The following is a 17,493-nucleotide window of genomic DNA, read 5'->3' as shown; positions in this document are numbered from 1 at the left end:
GCTGCCAACAAACTGAAGAATGGTAAGAACTGCCAACTTTGAAATAAGAAAAGATAGAAAACATTTATAGCAGATAGAGAATTAGTGCAGTTGAACAGTTAGGCAGTCATACCCCACAAGTGCCGTGTGGGCCAGCCATGTGTATGTTTATGATACAGGCCTAGCAAATACTCTACTACAATAGCAGTGAAGTAATTAGTACAACATAAAAAGCAGGAAATAATTGGAAATGATGAATAACAGGACCAGGAAAATGAATGGGAGGTTAGCTCCAAATCTCACCCTCTCATTAATGTTGCAAGCATTAAACCAGCTGGAACTGGATGAATGAATGGAAGGATGGATGACTTCATTATATAATTTATCAATTTCACAGTGTTTCCTCTTGGCTTTTAGAAAGGTTTTGGTGGCAGAGAGCACAGTCTTGCCCTTCGTGTTCTAACAAAGTGACAAAACCACAGACAGACAGACATACACCACTATAACTACAGAGTTGGAAAACTAGTGCTTCTTCTCTCTTCTCTTTCCCCATTGACAACCCTCCTGTCTTTCTCTATCCTGGCCTGCCCAGCTATCCTCCATTTCTCCTTCCCACCCCACCTTACAGGAGAGAAGAGAAGAGGGCGGCTGACACTAAAGCCAGGTAGTGCTGATTAAGGTGATGACTAGTTGGCTAGAAACACACAAACACACACACACACACACACACACATACAGAGTTAGGGTTAGATTTAAGAGGGTGGTTGTTAATAGCACTAGCACATTGCCAGCCACCCTAATATTAGGGTGTCTGTCTGTCTGAGTTGTTCTCCATCGTTTGAATGCTGCAGCACACATGAAACACTTAATTCCTACACACATACACCTAACAGTTGATTATTGGTAAACGCCTAGTATGATCCTGCAAGAGGACACAAATATAGCGTCAAGAGATGCTGGACAACAAGCAAACTGCATTAGCACTGAAGGTTGGAAAGTATGTACATGGATTGAATTGTTAGAATTTAATTAAGTTACTAGGGTAATATGTATGTTTGCCACTGACTTTCTACACGTCAGCAAAATCTTCAGCTCAGTCCAATCTGTTGATTTGTTGGCCTGCCTGTCACTCCATTTGTTTGCCTGCCTGCCTATCTGTCTGTCTGTGAACTAGCTGAGCCCCTTGCCATCTGTCAAACAATGTATGGCTTCTATGGATTTGAGTGGAAAACACACACACACACGTACACACAAACACACACACTACAGACCTAGATTTCACAATTATAGCTCATATTTCTGGTACACGATGCAATAAACTACTCATTTCCCAATGTATGTCAACAAAATAGGTTACATCGTGGCCTATTTTGGCCAAGGGGACACTGTTTGGCTGTCTACATTAAAAGAGGGGAAATACTGTAGTGAAAACCCCAAATCCTGAGAAACACTTAATATCATATCCCTGATTCAGTTGTCCTGGCTCGGCTACGTTCAATAGCCTTTTCATTCAACCTAACAATTTTGTAATAAACCAAGGTAAATCCATTCCAGTACCTAGGCCTTGCACTACTCACCTGCATAGCACTAGCTCAAAGTAGACAAATAGTAGCAAGAGTATGAGTAGTATGAGACTGTAATTCTGACAGAAACAGGAGTGCAGTGGAGGGCAGCTTTGCTACCTGTCTTAGATAAGGGTTTACCCTTTTCAAGCCATTTATAAAACAGTATACCAGATATGTGAATGCACAGTATGGCAAACATCATCTTCAAAACACTATTCCTCAAGTATCATTGCTACTAGTTCATATGGGTGTTCTGAATATCTTGGTTGCCAATTGGAGATGAAGGTTTGCCCACCTCTAATTTTACCACTAACTTGCATCACTGGACACAGCCCAACCTTAATACTATTCTGAGTCAAGAAGTGAATTGAATTCAGCAACTAAAAACCAACCACGCATGATTCCCAGGAGTCTTTGCAAAACACTTGGCAACCTGAAACGATATCGGTGCTTTCAAAATAATAAAACAACGTGTTGAAACAACCATCTGGCTTTGCTACAGTTGGAGGAGGCACTGCCCCAACTAACGCTACACAAGGGGGTCCATGTGTGAGTAACACCGTTGCACAAGAGACAAAAACCGAGTTGAAATGATATCATTGTTTTCAACAGCCTGATGCTTTCAAACAACCATCTGGTATTATAACTTAAGCTGAAGAGAGCAGAGACCCTACTCCAGGAAATGTAAACTATTGTCCTACAGAACGGTGACGGATGTTATCGTTGTTTTTCAACGTAACATTTACGTTAACATGTTTAGTTACAAGAACCAACCGCCAAACGTTAACTGTTACCGTTAGCGGTAGAATTCACCTTAGCGTTACTACACAAGGAAATGCCCACATCAGTAACGCGGTCTCTTCATTTGGAAAAGATGAGTTTTATGGATTGGATGGATGGAACACATACAATGATTTAGAGTTAAACATTTCGACGAATCTTTGATGCCAGTCACATAAAACACATTGGGGCAAGAAATAGCGAGATATAACGTTGTTTAGATCACAATAATAGGGTTACTATGGAAGATAGGCGCCATGAAATGTTTGCATCGAAGGTATGACTGCAACAGCGAATAGCGGATTTCAATGAGAAGCTTTCTGCTTGTTTGACCATTTTAGAAAGCTGCTACTACTGTGGTTGTTCTTTAACAATATGAGCTCATGTAAGGTAGGCTGAGAACAAATTCATTTAACGCTAGATATCGACTATTTCCTTCGCAAAATGTCCAAAAGGCATCGAAACAGATGCAGTCGCTGATGTAGTAATCACGTGGTTTAAAAGGGGTAAAATTAAACGTTACCTGGTGTGATTTTCCAACGATGTGTAAAGCAAACTTTTCCAAACGTGGCCTCTCAGTCTATCCCTCTCCAAAAAATGCGTGCCACTCTCTCAGCCTCCAAAAATCTCAACTCCACTCCACACCGAAAATCTGGCGAGGGCTCAAAGCAAACCTGTCCATCATACTCAAGACCCGCCCGATACAGTGAAAAACATCTTTTAGACGGTTCTCATTGGCTCGGAGGGGTTACTGTATCAGATTTTAAGAGGTGATTGGTCGGCTGAGTTGTCAGTTTCGCATTGGAGGGACGTTAGTTGCAGATGTGGCAGTGCTGCTGTGGTAAGGTAGCTCCCTCTAGAGGACGAATTGAGTCACTGCATTATGTTGCTGCTGTATTTCAATGACGTTAAAGTTTTAAAGGACCCTTCCAAAATATATTTTCTAACTATTCAAACTACTAATCTGAATGTTTTAACCGTTATTTATCCACGCATATTCTTCTCCATCAACATCATCCTCACTTTGGAGCTGCCCAGTACAACCACTCTTCTACTGGTGGCCACTGAGCGGCTATACAGAAGTATTTGGGGATGAAGTGCCTTGCTCAAGAGCACCTCAACGATAGCTGTTAAGGGAGGAGAGATTGTTACTCATTCACTTTCCCCAACCATATTTTCCCTGCCAGTTCAGGAAATCAAAATCATCTAACAGAATTCACAGTAGGTAAATAACTGATTAGCCTACAGTGTTTAATTAAGCCTATCTTACATTGCAAGAACATGATAAGGCTGGATGCCTGCTGATATTGAGTGTACCTGGAGTGACTATCTACAGTCTTCTGTCTAATGTGTCTTTTGCACTGTATCTGAGGTGTGTTCAGCCCTTGTCCCATGTAATAAGTATATAAGTAGGCTACTGCGTAATCATTGTTTTGTGACAATAGAAGAGCTGCAATAGATCCTTAAGGTCATTGTTGAAACCCACACCTGAAATCTATCATTTGATTATTTGACTCATCGTTTGCGTCTTCCTCATTCTTTTCTCCTTCCTTCTCTCCTCAGCTCCCTCACACACACACACACACACACACACACACACACACACCTGGTACTGCATACCACAAGGTATGCACTCTCTCTTGTACACACACACTCTCTCTCTCTCTCTCACACACACAAACACACACACACACTTGGTACTGCATACCACATATGCACTCTCTCTTGTACACACACACTCTCTCTCTCTCTCTCTCTCTCTCTCACACACACACACACACACACACACACACGCACACAGATTACAGAAGCTCAACTAATTGGCTTATAGAGTAACACAGCATGGAGATTTGACAGCAGAGGAAGAGAGGAAAACAACCACAAAAGAATGACAGCCGAAACTGAAGTTGAGTGACAGTAAAAACCACAGAATTAGTGGAATGATATTAGAAACTCTCTTCACAAATCACCATATGGTAGAGACCTGTCAGGTAGGAGACAACTAGAAAGACAGCAGGCTGACTGGTGACAGCAGAAACATGTCGGCTTGGAAACTGCCACAATAGAATGACTGGAGAGGCAACCACAGTAGAGTCACAGAAGAAATGTGATAGATTGGACACAACCACAGAAATATGATTATAGGATGACAATCACACACACAAAAATGACAACAGAAAAGAGCAGTTTGAAAACAGACATGAATAGAATGACAGTTGAAATCATCACAACGTGCAGCCTGATTTGGGTCCCAAGCCATCATTTGAGAAACTTGGAGGAAATCAGGTAGATTTTCAGGAGACTCACCATTAGAAGAGCAGCATGGATCCATAAGAGGGGTCCAGCAGGTCAGCAGAGTGCACACACACACACACACACACACACACACACACACACACATACACATACCGACACGCAGGGACGCAAGGAGAGACAAAAAGGCAGAGAATCAGACACTGGATTGGACATCGGAGCTTATTTCACATCACTGCAGACATTTTTGCCAATTGTCTTTATTTTATGAGATGAGATGTGTTTCTTTTACACATCTTATATACACATCTTACATTTATTAAACATACATTATTTAGACTTTAAAAGCAAGGTCAAGTAAGGATGAATTACAATATCATTTAACCCAATTATTATTATTATTACCCCCAGGTGAAAAAATAAATATATATTTTCATGACTACTTGTTTGGTCAAGTCTAGTCAAGTTGATTTGTATAGCCCTGTATCACAGTTACAGTCTCAAAGGGCTTCACAACGCCTTATGAAACAATAAATGAAAAGGACACCCTCCAACCTGAGACCCTCTATGAGAACAAGACAAAATGGAGGAAACCTTGGGAAGGGCTTCGATGGTCAGGTGTGCAATGGGTGCTGAGAGTGGGGAAACAAAGATTAAATGCTGATAAAAAAAAATTAAAAAAAGAACATATGGGGCACTCTGGTCCTGGGTTCAAATCCGGCCCAGGACCTTTGTTGCCAGTCATCTCCCTCTCTCTCCCAGTATTTCCTGTCTATATCTACTTTGAACTATATAATAAACAGAAAAATGCCCCCCAAAAAAGAAAGTTGTTTAATTATTTGAACACTGCTGGTATCAAGTCCGCTCATCGGTGGGAGCGACACAGCTGATTGGTGTACAAGACTCTGGTTAGGAGCAGTGTAGCGGTTTCAGCCTTACAGTTAGTTTTCAGCTGCAGTCTCAGGTTTGGCTGTAGTGGGTCACATGTAAAGGCTTCCAGGACAGTAAAGTGAAAAAGACTAAACACAACAGACCTCCTTTCTAGCACAAGAGCAAACATATTCTTGTATCAGCCACAGCTTATTGACATAATATCCACATGTAAAGAGGGTGTAAAGAGACACACCCAGAAAGCTAAATTTAAGTCACCTCCCTCCCTGTCCCTGTATAGTCTTCGACCCTTTTGGCTAACCCAACCCTTAAAATGAAGTGATACCCGAGTGCAACCTGCTGAAAAGGATGCACAGCATAGCTTCATCTTTATTGGCCTCAATTAAAATCACAGTAACAACAATACAGCATGTTTAAAGGGGAATACCACTCCATTAATGTTGAAAATATTCCTGTGGGCTAGGACAGTCCGATCACCATTTCCAGACAACTAAGACTCAAGCTGTGATATCATCAAAATGTAAAAATCTGCTCCATAGACGACGAACAAGAGACTGATTTTTTGTGGCACAATTGTGTTTGTTTTTACTTTACTCTAGACCAGTACTGTTATCAGCTCTAGAAAATGTGCCATTATAATCAGATCACCATTAAGGTCACACTGAAGACGGCTCTGAAATAAACTCTGCCATAAGCTGGTCCCTGCTTCTCTAGATCTCTAGTAAGACATGAGCAAGTCAAGGAAGACAGAAAAGTGTACCTGATTGTCAAAGGTCCCATACAGCAGGATCAGCTCCCACACCGAGATAAAGAATCATAAGTCTTGACGCTACACCTAATCAGCCTGACTTGATCTACTCTTGCTCTCTCTCTCTCCTTTCTCTCCCTCCTCTTTGATGTCTCTCTCACACACCCCCCTCCCCTCCTGTTCTGCACTTAGCCCTGCAGAAACCACCCAGTGTGCTACACGCTAACTAGCCCGCAGTAAAGCTGTCACTGTGCGTTTCGCTGACTGACTAGGCTGGTAGTGTGGAGCTGATGAGCGAGGAGAGGAGAATCCCTGCTTTAAGCAAACAGATCGGGTGTGTGGCGTTAAGCTATCACAATCAGAAACACTGTGTCCGAGAGCCGGGCGGCTAGGCTAGTCCTTCAGTTTCCCATGTGGGGATGAGATCAGGCCGGTACAGATTCCCTGGAGGATTAGTAGAGAGACTTTCTGAGGGGAATTACACTGACACGGCCATCTGGACAGCAAAACACTGAACTAGTGCCCAGTCAACCCTGTGCCCAGGTCTGAAACCCAGCAGTCAATCCTGTACACTGGTCTGAGAGAGAAGCAGAAACACAATAAACTATCCCAGTAGCTTCCAAAGTGGGAGAACAAAACATAAGAATGTCCAAGAATCATCTAGGTTTCACACTCCCCACTGTTCTCTCCCAGTCTACAATATAGACTTTCTAGTAAATTAAATCGAACAGTAAAAATCTACTCAAAACGAACCTTATCACATATCTATTCAGGGTTCCAGCTCGACAGGAGAAAGTATGGGAGCCCCTGACCCATCACACGGTCAGCCCTCTGCACTGGTCAGAGAGAAAGAATGACAAAAACTTAGACAAGCATTCATTTGTTTTCTCTACCCGCCTATCCCAGCATGCATTGGGTGGAAGGCAAGGAGACACCCCTGGACAGGTTTCAAGTCCATCACAGGGCTAACACAGATAAACAGATAATCACATTCACATCTAGAGGTAGTTTAGAGTCTTCAATCCGCCTGACTTGCATGTCTTTGGACTGTGGGAGGAAACCCATGCAAACACTCAAGCTCCACACAGAAAGGGCAGTTAATTGAACCTAGGTTCTTCTTGCTTGGCGACAGCGCGAACCACCGAGCCATCATGTCCCTATACTACAGACAAGTATACAGTTAATATACCAATGACTCAATTAAAGTGTAATTACACAACTCTACATAAGTACTACCACATTCTCACAACCCATTAGCCAGTTCACTGGAGTGAAGCCTCGGGTATGTTTAACAAATTATTGTCTAGAGAACCAAGGGTTTGGAGGCAGGAGGGCCGAAGTGACATTTTGGTTCTATATATTCTTTAAAAAAAAAGCTGGCTTCCAAAAGTCGATGGGGAAGTTTTTAATTGCACAGCACCACCCGCACTCATGTGTGGGCAATCTGTAATTATTCACAAGCATGATAAACATTTGGCCAGGAATCACATGTGTCATGCTCTGATAAAGGCTTATGCCAAAATATGTTAGCCTGAGGTGGCGGTCAATAAAAACAACATTTAAGACTGCCTTATTTTTTCAATACGTTTTTTTGCAGTGCTGATATTTTCATGTTTTTCATGGATTTATTGAAGGGTACATGCTACAGTCATACTATGTTAATATTAATCTACAACTTTGGATTCAGTGGAAATATATATAGTATCTAAGTATGCAGAAAGAATACATTTACTATCTGTGAATTTAGTATGCAGGGGGATTACAAATATTGTTTAGTATGCACAGGATATAAACAATAGTAATACAACATCTATATTGCATCCATTCACTACATGATACTAAAAGTATGCTGGAGAAATACACATATATTAATTATCAACACTGTAATTGGCTGCTAAATAGTATGCAGTATGATCTTTCTGACAAGCCGGTGTTTGTCCTACTGTCTGAACATCGTATAGAAATACTTCATCAAAACATCATGTGATACACATGCATACAAACACACCCTGAGGGCATAAAAGCTTAAAAGGAATAAAAGGAATAAAAGCTTTTAACCTCTACCCTACTAATAAAGACGTGATACACACACTAATTAATATACAAGGCATCTAACTTTTCTCAAGAAGAGTTGCCGTAGTCTGAGTTATTTCATTACACACACACACAGCGGTATTTTACCTGACAACCAGTGCACCAGTTGACAGTCAGCTGGAACGAGTGGCTTGACTGGTCCGACTGTTACTCTCTCTCCCTCTGTTACACTTGTCTCCTCCTCTCTCTCTTCCTGTCTGACTCTTTCCGTCGGTCGCTCTCTCTCTGTCTCTTCCTCTCTCTATCTTTCTGCCTTCAGGTACAAACACCAAGACACTGAACAAACACTTCTCTCTCCATTCACACCTCTGTTTGTTTTCTTAGTAATTTTCATCTCTCTCTCTCTCTTTCTCTCTCTCTCTCTCTCTCTCTCTCTTGCTCACACACCTTTGTGTGTGCGGTAACTCTAAACTCGAGGATCAGGTGTCAGATAAGGAAGGGGGAGAGAGTGAAATAGAGAGAGAGAATGAGAGAGAGAGAGATAATGAGAGAGAGAGAGAGAGAGAGAGAGAGACCAAGGAAAAGAGAACCGGGCTAACAGACAGACAGATACAAAGAGAGGCAGATAGACAGAAAGAGTGAGAGAGAGAGAGGGAGAGGGAGAGGGAGAGAGAGAGAGAGAGAGAGAGAGAAGGAGAGGGAGAGAGAGCGCATTGCAGGGTGTGGTGCCATTACCTTATGGCGCCATATTACCTTATCACTGACAGTAGGAAAAGAGTTAGATAACAAAATGTTCGTGTACTCCGACACGTGTGTATGTGTGTGTGTGTGTGTGTGTGTGTGTGTGTGTGTGTGAAGGAGTAACAGTCATAGGTGCTGTATGTCCTGAATAAAGAAATGCTTAAACAGGAGTGTCTCCATCTCCACCTGCCTACGAGCTATGTTATATTTGTACTGGCCTCTGTCTGAGTGTGTGTGTGTGTGTGTGTGTCCTACCTGTTCTGGTGGGTCCCTGCATGACAAGGCAAGCATGTTTTAATGACTTCCAGGGTGAGTGACCCCATATGACCCGTATGTTTTCATGATTCCACTCGTGAAAACATAGCATCTTCCAAAGCATTTGCTAATATGTTTGATCAACTCCGTAAGTGGAGTACAGTTTCCCTAATTGGAAATTACAAATAACCTAAAAAAAAAAAAAAAAAAAAAAAAGCATTGTAGTTGAGTATATATTTGCTTACTTTTCAGCCCATTTGAGAGCCCAGTAAATCACAGTTTCAAATGAAATCATTTTAACTAGAATTACAAATAAAACAAACCACATTAACCAACATTAGAAACCTGTAGAACCATTTAAATCAGCATCAGAAAACATTATAAATTACATTACAGACCAATAGAACCATTTTAACCATCGGTGGGGTATTCAGGCCCATGGTAAATGAACTACATACTCAGTCCAGTGGTAATGATGGTAATATTTTATTAGTGATAATTAACAGTGGTGATGCCCCACTGCTGGCATTTGATGCAATGACCCGGAGTGACCACTAGAGGACAGCAGCACCTCTCCTCATCGCCAGAGTCTCATCTGAATCTGAATCAGAACAGGTAAGAAACTCTGATTCTACATGTCAGCTTCAGTTCTATGATAAAACAATCTATTATAAAAGCACAACCTTGAAGGGCAAATTTGAAAACATATTGATAAACGCCAAGGGGGAAGTTGACTTTACTCAGAGTGAGAGTTTTAATGAATCTGGGTCCCAGGGTGAGATATTACATTTCTCATAAAGAGTCTTGTTGTACTCATGTAATTCTGCAGTTTATGTTTTGCTACAGTGGCTGACCACAGGATAATGAAATGCTGTTTTACTTTGTTCTGTTTTAGTTTGGTTTCTGTTCTGCTCTATTCTACACAGTTGTACCGAAAGCCTCCCCAGAAAAAAGTGTACCAGTACCAGTACCAGTACCAGAAAAGATGAGAGAAGACTCTCACCCATTGCATCTGATAATGTAATAACCATCCGATAATGTAATGATGACTTGTCACATGTTATAAAATGCCCAATAAAGGCTGTAAATCAAAAAAAAAATAGTGGATAACATCACATTATTTGTATTTGTATTTGTATTTTTGTATTTGTGCAATATATTGTTAGAATAAGAAGAATGCAATACATTATGACATCATTAGTCAGTATTATTACCACATCATCAGTTAAAAATATATTTATAGCCCTAATATATATATTATATAATTATATCATTATAATTATAATATTACATTAACAGGTTTTATTACATTTTTGACCCATTTAGATTGACATTTTTATTACATTTTGACTGATAATAATAACTGTGGGATAATGTCTACATTATCAGTTGCTACACCCTCTAACAAGAACCTATCTGTCACTGTTGATAGTTCTGTTGTGATTTGCTGTTTTGAAGTCAATTCTCCACTGTTCCAAGAAAAGACTCAAAGCCTCATATGAACTCTGTCCCTGAAATGTTGTCCCAACTAAGTTACCCAAGAGGTATGCAATTCAATCAGAATTGTATTTATTATGAATAGCTCTCTGGCCAACAGTACTTTCTCTTCCAGCTTTCAACAAGCAATGGTTCAACCTTTTCCCTAGAAACCTAGTCTTGACCCCTTCTCTGCTGCAAACTACAGGCCCATCTCCAAACTGCTGATGTACTCAGTCTGCCAATGTAGGCTAAAGCCAGTAGCAAGAAATCTGATATCAGTTTGTAATGCTAATGTGAGCTTTGATGAACAGGTTCAGAGAATTGTGCAATCCTGTTTCTTTCAGTTGAGGAATATTTCCTAAAGTAAGCAATTAGGGGTTAAGTGCCTTGCTCCAGAACATGTCAACAGTGCTTTTTGAAGACCGGTTGAACAATACAGATCACCAAACTTGCTTCTCTAACCACAACCTTCTGTCCAGGCTGCCCACCACTTATCTCAGGCAAACCTGAGGGAGTGTTTTCCTCTCTGAGTTCAGCACACTGTAAAGAATGTCACATATGCATAGGAAGATATTTCCATATTGTATTCAAACGTATCAAGGTCATATGGCTGAGTCCTAATTAACTTACTGTTATCCAAATGTTCAAGATTTTTCTCAAGTTACATGACAGTTTCTCAAAATAAATCATACTACCATGAAATAAATGATATTCCTTGAAAGTGGTATATCATTCCTTGAAAACAGTTTAGTCAAAGAAGTCAAAAATTGAAATAAGCTTGAACAACTCTGCTTCCATGATAAAAACACTTGCTAAGCTAGTCATCATTCTTTTCAGTGTAATGACCCCTGGCTGGTGTATTTCTCCATGGATGGAAAAATAATTTTACTGTTCCAACAGCAGCAAAGCCACATTCAAATCAACACCGAACTCTCACTTAACACTCTTCACACTCGCAGGCAAACATACAGTAAGGACACACACAAACACAGCACACACAGGGAAAGCAAGCTAGAGAGAACACGACTTTCCAGATTGTCTACATAGCTATACTATTAATACACAAGCACGAGCCTTACAAGGTATAGAATCCAGAGATTTCAAGAACTTGTACAACATCTGACCCCAGTCAGCCCAACATATGGCAGTGAAATTATCCTGGGAGAAATGAGAACTGAATCCCTCAGAAAAACAACCACATAACTCCACTTGAAGTTTTCATAGGCTATAAGTAGGGAAAGCAGAGGGGGGCTTGTGGTTAACTGGAGAGTCCTGGGTTCAATCCCCACAGCCGCTGATGTGTCCTGCCAAAGCATCCTTGAGGAATATAACTGGTGTTTATTAGAGATTTTATGGTGCATCGACCTATCAGGATGAATTAATCAGTGCGTTAAAGGAGAATACCACTGAATTTCTGCTTTGATTTATCTTATTACAGTGTCCTCGGGAAGTTGTGTAAGCATTTGTTAATATTCTGTGTCCCTTTAAAGATACCAGCTTTTTAACATGTTATTACTATTCACTACGATAGCATGGTCTGTATTAGTGAACAGTCATTAGTCTCCTATACAAGATAGAAGACTTTGTCTCATATGTACATCTCTGCAGAGAATAAACTTGGAGAAATAATATTATTCACTTTGACAATACCCAGTGTGATTTCCTGGGGATCAGGGTATATTTTATGGTTTGACAGTGATATCACTACCATAATATCAGTATAATATCACTGTCATAAAAACAGTATAAGTGTCTATTGGATGAACGCCAGTGTATACCAGTGTAAGATCTATTGGATGTAAAAGTTTGGAGAAACATTATATGTGTCCACATAGTTAATGGGACAGCTAACAGCGTGTTCCAGCTCTGATCTTAGCTCATAGTTTGTTGCCTTTAATTAGACCTTGGCCTACACACACACTGCACGCGCGCGCGCACTTATCTGAGGGCTTCCCCAGCACTTTACACGCGCGTGCTCAAACGCACACACACACACACACACACACACACACACACACAGCATTGGAGTTATATTTTTTTCCCCTTCCTGTGAACCAACCCTGAAAGAAAGAGAGAGAGAGAGAGAGAGAGAGAGAGAGAGAGAGAGAGAGAGAGAGAGAGAGAGAGGGAGAGAGGGAGAGGGAGAGAGGCTGTCTTGTCGCTTCCGGCTTGAAACACACAGCCAGACGCAAACAGCGCTTTACTACAAGTCGCGAGGTGCCGAGCCACACACATGATGAACAGAAACCTCCAAAAACTACTTATCCCGAGAGCAAACAACGCGAGGATTTTGATACGGGCCGGTGAGAACTGTTTAGGAGTCACCCCGAGATAGGCTAATTAGAGGGGAAAGTATGCTCGTGGAAGAGAAAGACATTTTGAAATCTTCTTTTGTGGAAGAGGATGTTTTGTGAAAAGGTGAAGCAGCAAGGATCAGCCGCGTCGAAGAAGTTCTTTTTGGAAGAAACCCAAAAGCAAAGAGAGTAGATCATTGTAGTATCTCTTACAGCAGCAAACCTGGGAATAAGTTATTTTGGTGCACAAGGAGGCGTAGACGGGGTGTTTGTGCGTGCCTATCTTTGTGTGCGGTTTTTTTGTGTGTGCGTGTGTGTGCGCGCGTGTGTGTTTCTCGTCTCACACACACCTCACAGACACAGGACAGAATCATCCTCGGTTGGTTTATTGCTGTGGATATCAGGCCGTAATATTACAGGCCAATAAAAGTGTCCTGGAGGAGCCTTGGAGAAGACGGGACAGCGCTGTGAGGAGAGGTAAGATAAGACCGGGACCCCCATATGGTGAAATATGGATTATTGTTGTTTGATATAGTTTATTACACAGTCATACAACCGTCTGTGGGCTACTGTAGATGAGGAGGTTAACAGTAGAGACAGTGAAAGCTATTACCATTCTTATACATTCTCTAGCCGTGCAACCTTTGAGTGAGTGAGATAGTGATGAAATTAAACTATTCGAGGGATTTTTAAAGACATCTTTTTCTATTCAAATCACATCATAGGTGCCATAATAGGCTACTTTAACAGAGATTCAGATTCAGAAAACTGATATTCTATAAAAAGCCATAAAAAAGTTGTTTTACATCCTTTTGAATCAAATTTAATCTAAGGTTTTCTCTTGAGTGTTTTTGAGTCTTTGGATTTTCCCCTTTAGTTGCTTTTTTTATGATTACAGATGTGTTCTTGCGACCATCAGATGGAGCTCAACAGGAGCTTTCCAGTGATATATAATACTCACAGCCAAAATGTCACGTAAGCCCCTTTGGCATCAAACCCTTCTATTCCTCAATTTTGCTTGGAGGCCCCTGGACCCCACTTTTGGAACCACTGAGCTTAAAGTCTGGCCAGCTATCTCTCTGCTTTGAGTGTTTCATCTTAACTTATCTTAACTTATTTTCCTTTGTAGACCCTTGTGGGCAGTCTGGGGATGTTTCTGGCTCAGTGCTTACCAGAACTGCCCACTTGTAGGCCTATTAACGACTTCACCCAAATGCACATTTTAGGCTGAAACACTGGATTTCATTTTTTAGTAGTTTACATGTGCAGTTATACCGGCATTATGACCAACAGTATGTTGTCATATTTTCTCCCTTTATCCCACTTTATTCTGCACATTGCTTTTGTTGCAGTTGCCAGTCCCAATCCCTGCTGAAGGCAATACTTGCTTGTATTTTGCGTCAAAAAGTTGCCCATGATGTGTACCACAGCACAAACTCAGTTGTAGCTGAATCTAAGTATTTCAGTGCTCATTTCATGCCAGAGCAGCGACGCTCACCTTTCAGAAAACAATAGTTGTCCACTATTCTTTCACTGTTAAATAATATTAGGTCAGTTTAGTGTCAAACATACATGCAGGCAGTGATGATGATGATGATGATTATGATGATAGTGATGATGACAGTGATGATAATGAAGAAGATGTTGTATATGAAGAATAAGATGATGATGGCGGTGTTGGTGATGGTTAGCTTCACTATCCTGCTTCATGGCTGTTGTTAATTCTACGATATCGTAACAATAACTTTTGGGCACCATAGTGACGATGGGTCGTCTTACATATTTGCAGCCAACACGTCTTAGTTATAAAGAAGAGGAAGCAGCTGTCACTCTGGCTATCTGTGTGGGCAATATTACCTTTAAGGGAGATGGAGATTAGCCAGCTGGACAAAAACAATATGGGTAACAGAGTAGGCTTTAAGAAACAGAAGTAAAATAGGAAAATGCTGTTGGTATTGGCACAGTTGCTCATTGAGGATGTCTCAAAATGTTGCCCGTGGATTATGACCTTTTTAATGGCAGTAGATAGCCTGAATAGACATGGATGATTACTGGAGCACACAAATCAATTCATACCTTCATTATAGTACAAACTGTTTGCACTATGATAAAGGTATGAATCGATCTGACTGTAGTGCAGATAGTTTGCGCTGTAATAAAAGGCGGACATTGATGCACGAAATGATTCATGTGCTCCAGTGAATCTCAGACAGTCTAGTCTGGCCGAACCCTTCTCCATAGCTCTCTACAGTCAGGGTTTGACCACTTTAAAATGCAACACTGTTAAATGCTAGATAGCCCAGGGGCCAAGAGTTCAGTCAGCCGAGGGTTAAAAAAAGTTTTCAGACTTTTATTTTTTTTGTGCAGTTTTTTAACATTAGGTTTGATGAAACTGATCCCTGCAGGGAAATTAGGTCATATGGACAGAAAAGATTCCAGAGGCTTTTGAGTGGGAGCTTCCCTTTAAAGCATGTCAAACAAAACAGCATAAAAAAAGGCTCTAGGATGCAGGAAACCGGTGCAACATGCAGTGTGAAAATGTTTCCTATAGCCCACCGCTGCTTCATTGGATAATTGACTTAAGTAGTTCCACAGAATTTCAATTTGCTGTGCCTGCACACAAGACTTGGAGAAGTAAACCGAACTAAAATAACCTATAAATGTCTCTGTTTGTCTCTCACTCTTCTTTCTTTCTCTCTCTCTCTCTCTCTCTCTCTCTCTCTCTCCCTCTCTTGTTGGCCCTTGTGTTGTTTTCACTGAAAGCCACTGTGGATGTTAGTCGCCTAGCAGAGGGAAGTTTTTATTCAGTGTGAAAAAAAGCTACACTGGCGGTTAGTAACCTACCAGAGAGACATTACTATTCAGATTGCTTCCTGCCTCTCTTTAACTGCGTCACTCGCCAACAAGGAGATCCCATGTTTACCCCGCAGTTCATGACCCGATGTCTTAACTTATCGGGAATCGAAATACGTCCTAGGGCAGTTCCTGGTGCTTCCCCACATGACATGAATACTGGTATGTGCTAATGAGTCTGAGTCCTTGTCTGAAAAGGGTCAGAGAAGCTCTTGTTTTGCAGATTGTAGGAGTTTTCGTTTAGCTTTGCTTACCAATCCACAAGACACAAGTGACAGTGTGAAAAAAAAATCTTTGTTTAGCCACGTCACTCAGCAACAGAGATCCCATGATTACCAGAGTACTGAAATATTTTACTCGAGGAGGAAGAACCGCACCTTTCTACACAATAATACACAGCAATTCCACTCAAGTGTAGCAGTTGGACCAGTTGTAATTAGCCACTTCCCACCGCTGTTGGCAGGCCATGCAGTTTACCTAAGGAGTTGTATACATCCTTGAAGCCTTTATTACTATTTGTCTTCAAACTCTTCCCTTAGATGACCTTTCAGCAAATATGTTCTGTGGGCAAAAGTAAAATAAAAGCTATTCACTTAATTCTGTACACTAATAATGACCACCGTGTTCATGCCTATTTAACCTATAATACAAAGCAAACTGATGAAAGTCAACAAGCATTGGATAATTAATTATTTTGTCAGAATCAAATACAAGAAGCCGGAGTTGTGCATATCTTTAGAGCTGCTGTTTTTATCTAAGAGCATTGCTTATTCAGTGTGTAAAACTTCTGTTCTGGGTGTGTCTGCCTCTATCTGCATCACTCTGCAGCAAGGAGATTCCAGAGCGGCTTCCCTTCCTGCAGTGTGTCACAGGCCGCTTTCTGACAAGAGTATGAGTGTGTTTTAGCGAGCCTGAGTGCCTGGCACTGCAAAAACCAAATAAGCTCAGGAAGCGATTATACTTGAATTCAGACTTATCAGGTTTATTTAGATAGAATTGAAGTCAAATGATCCCTAAGGTGCCGCCAGGTTTGAATCAGTCTTGTTTCATGATATTAAAACCTGTTTTAGGACATTTATGAAATGTGAAAAGCAAGTTTTACATTTCAAAATTGCCAGTGCAGCAAGATAATGACTCCGAATATCTTGCAAAACGGTAAGCTTGTTATGTTTTGCAGTGTAAAGAGGAGTGCTTATTCAGTGATATGAAAAAGCAACTCTGGGTGTCCCGGCTGCTTACAGAACGAGGAGATCCCGTGGCTAAGCTCCAGTCTTTTTCTTCCTCTCTTTCCCCCTTTCGAGCTTTCCCTCTCCCTCTCTCTCTCCTCTTTCTGTGTCCTTGTATCCCTTTGCCACTCTCTTTCTGTCTCTCTTTGCTGTCTCTCTCTTCCTGCGTGTCTCACTGTTCTTCTCTTTGTCTCTTCTCTCTGCTTGTCTCCCTCTGCATCTGTCTCTCTCCTTCTCCCCCTCTCTCTCTCTCTTTCTCTCTTTCCCCCTCTCTCTCTCTCTTGCTCTTTCCATGTGCCTCCCTCCCTCTCTCTCTGAAGGAATGTTACCTTAATGTTATTGTATTTTTAGACTGAAATCCACCTCAGTTTGAACCAAAACACTGGCTCTGTGCC

The 17,493-nt window shown here is 41.2% G+C and overlaps 2 protein-coding genes across 5 annotated transcripts in view; one reads left to right on the top strand and one right to left on the bottom strand.

The window, feature by feature from the left end:
* epb41l2 (erythrocyte membrane protein band 4.1 like 2) overlaps window positions 1–4,668 on the bottom strand; it is a 64,552-nt gene extending 59,884 nt beyond the window's left edge. For both annotated transcript variants that reach the window (XM_078289934.1, XM_078289935.1), the window contains exon 1: window positions 4,632–4,668. The gene's annotated coding sequence lies outside the window, so the exon portion shown is untranslated. The remainder of the gene's footprint in view (window positions 1–4,631) is intronic.
* An 8,260-nt stretch (window positions 4,669–12,928) lies between these two features.
* Window positions 12,929–17,493, top strand: part of LOC139914192 (inositol-trisphosphate 3-kinase B) — a 34,344-nt gene continuing 29,779 nt past the window's right edge. For all 3 annotated transcript variants that reach the window (XM_071902555.2, XM_071902623.2, XM_071902483.2), the window contains exon 1: window positions 12,929–13,496. The gene's annotated coding sequence lies outside the window, so the exon portion shown is untranslated. The remainder of the gene's footprint in view (window positions 13,497–17,493) is intronic.

The sequence above is a fragment of the Centroberyx gerrardi genome, chromosome 18 (assembly GCF_048128805.1).
Source record: "Centroberyx gerrardi isolate f3 chromosome 18, fCenGer3.hap1.cur.20231027, whole genome shotgun sequence".
Classification (NCBI taxonomy): Eukaryota; Metazoa; Chordata; class Actinopteri; order Beryciformes; family Berycidae; genus Centroberyx; species Centroberyx gerrardi.
Note: the sequence above shows the minus strand (reverse complement) of the source record. Positions and strands in the feature narration are given on the sequence as shown.